This window comes from Vicia villosa, unplaced genomic scaffold (assembly GCF_029867415.1).
Source record: "Vicia villosa cultivar HV-30 ecotype Madison, WI unplaced genomic scaffold, Vvil1.0 ctg.005526F_1_1, whole genome shotgun sequence".
Taxonomy (NCBI): Eukaryota; Viridiplantae; Streptophyta; class Magnoliopsida; order Fabales; family Fabaceae; genus Vicia; species Vicia villosa.
In genome coordinates, this window is record NW_026706636.1 from 92043 (window position 1) to 94682 (window position 2640).

Here is a 2640-nt window from a genome sequence, read left to right on the forward strand (position 1 = left end):
CTAAGATTAATTGGCTCAGGTTTAGTCTCTTTCCAGCATGTAGCTGATTAGCCATGCAAAGATATCTCTTTGCAACTTGTATGGATCTGGAGCAGAAAACACACCTTGAGAGCCATAATGCTAAGAAAGCAATATGCTCCTCGTCGGAGACTTCTTCCTGCGTTGTGTCATGATATTGCTGAATGAAGGCAGTATAAGTAACTGTTGCCTCGTTAAAATTAATGGTGTCAGTATCCATATCATTTGGGTCAAAAGTTTCCCCAGTTGGTCGAAGCCTTGTGATAGCAGCTATGTCAAAGAGAGTAGGGGTAACCATTCTACATGGAAGATGGAAAGTATTGTGGGAAGCATCCCAGAAGTGAACCTCTGCTACTAACATGGTTTGGTTATACTCTAATCCCGTTTTTGATAGTTGGATTAAATCATATATTCCTAATGTTTTCCAGAAGGATGTCTTTTTTCCTTCTACTTTCGTTAGCCAAGCATAATACAGTTCAGGATCTTTTGCTAACGGGATTGACCTAAACACTTTCACGAAATTGGTCATATAGTTTAACCTAATTTTTGCCAGAGCCAAAGGGGTTGCAGTCGAAGCTTCTTCTGCATTATCAGGTTCTCCTAAAGATGGGTGTCCATCTTCATCTATCCTAATCTTACTAACTAGAGGTCTAGTTTTATAATAAGCAGGAAAGAATTTATCCAGAGAAGGGCTAGTTTCTCCTGGTAACGGACCCATAAAAGCATGAGGTTTTCCAGAAAGTTCAAAAGGGATAATTACCTGAGAAGTGTAGATAGCGCGCGCCTCTGCAGTATTTGGGTTTGGTATGTGTTCTTGTTCTCCTATCTGCGTAGGATGTTGAAGTTTTAGAACAGGTTGAAGAACATTTGAAGAAGCCATGGATGAGTTTGATTTAGAAAATGGGTTTGGAAGTGACCGAAGATGTTTTCTTCTGAAGAAAGAATGAGGAAATAAGAGTGAAGGTTGTATGAGGAAACTGAGTCAGGTATTTAAAGGTTTTTAACGGAAACCCTTTCAAAATCTTTTGGGTAAAAGCCAAGAGACACGTGGCGGACGATGATTTAATCCAATGGCGGTCGAATAATTACTAGCCTTACTCCTAGTATATAGGAGTAATGATCAAGAAGCAAGGTCAGAATGTGGGAATGTAAGTTATGAGAAGACATCTTTGAAAATGACAAGACATTTTGGAAACAGGGTCATCAATGATTATGACGTCAATTAAATAATCTTGGGACTTTCAAAGATAAGTAAAGGACGAAATCTTATGACGACAAGAAACGCCTATTTCTCTTGTTTTTCGAAACAGGCATTTATTGGGGGCAATTTGTTAGCTGAAGATTTCGTTTTGCAAATATGATCCTTCGAAGGGTGAAGACTCGAAGGAGGATGGTTGCTGATGACCGTCTTTGAAGATAAAATGGCTCCTGATGGCCATGTTTCGAGGATGAAGAATTTTAAGTCATAACGAAGATAGTGAATGCTGAAACTAGTAGGAGTGTATATCTTCGAGACTTAGACAAATTTTACGAGATATGTTAAGTACTGATGCTTAGCGTGTTTTCGTGGTATTTTAATGTTAAGTTATATTGCCACGCGTCGAAGGAGGATTCAGGCGGGAGGATTTGAAATTCGAAGAAGTTTGCATAACTGTCTAGAGACAGATGGATTTCCGGGGATTCTCATGAGAAACGTGGCATTAGATTAGCGTAGGACCGTTAAGGTCGAAACTAGTATAAATAAGGGTTCTAATGTTAGGATTCAGTGTGTTCATTTTGTACAAATCACTCACATATTACTCAAGTATCAAGTGTTAAGAGAAAGAGTTCGCTGAGAAATGTACGTATGATGCCACCACCATTTTAATACATGTGTATTTTCCTTTATTTTCAAGTATCTTTCGATATTATTGCATTTCGTTTACTTCCTGCCATTTACATTCCTGCACTCTTTATTTTCATGTTATTTATCTTTGAAGTATTTAACATTTCTGCACTTTAAGATTCTTGCACTTTTACAGTTTTTATCTTATGTTTTATCTTGATTTACCTTTCGCTGAAGTTATATTTACGTGTATAACCAAGTGATTGCTAACCTTTAATGTTTCGATTAAGTAATTCTTATTTTCAAGGCAAATCATAAACATGGTTCGAATCATCATAAATAACAATCTTTTTGACTATGTCCTAGGATCAATCTAGTCGATCATGCGAGTAACCAAATCATATTTATTATAGTTTGGAAGACTAGCGGTTGTTTACCGGAAATCACCGTAAACACCTACGTATTCTCACGCCATTCAATCTAAGGTAATTAAATAGGGGCAGCTGTCATACCCCAAAATTTACCCGTTATAATTCGCATCTTTTAATTTATTAAGGGAGTTAAAAATTAAGAGCCATAGGGTTTAATATACCTATTATTAAACTCGATCTCTTATAAAATTCCCGTATAAATTGGTTTAAAATAAATAGGGGTGTGAATAGCAAATATTTGAGCTTCAACTTGTTTTGGGCCCATATGTTTCTCATCATTTAATCACTTCTTATTATCTTTTTACCAATTAAATACTATTATTGTCACTAATTATAAAATTATTATTAATTTTTAATTATTAATTA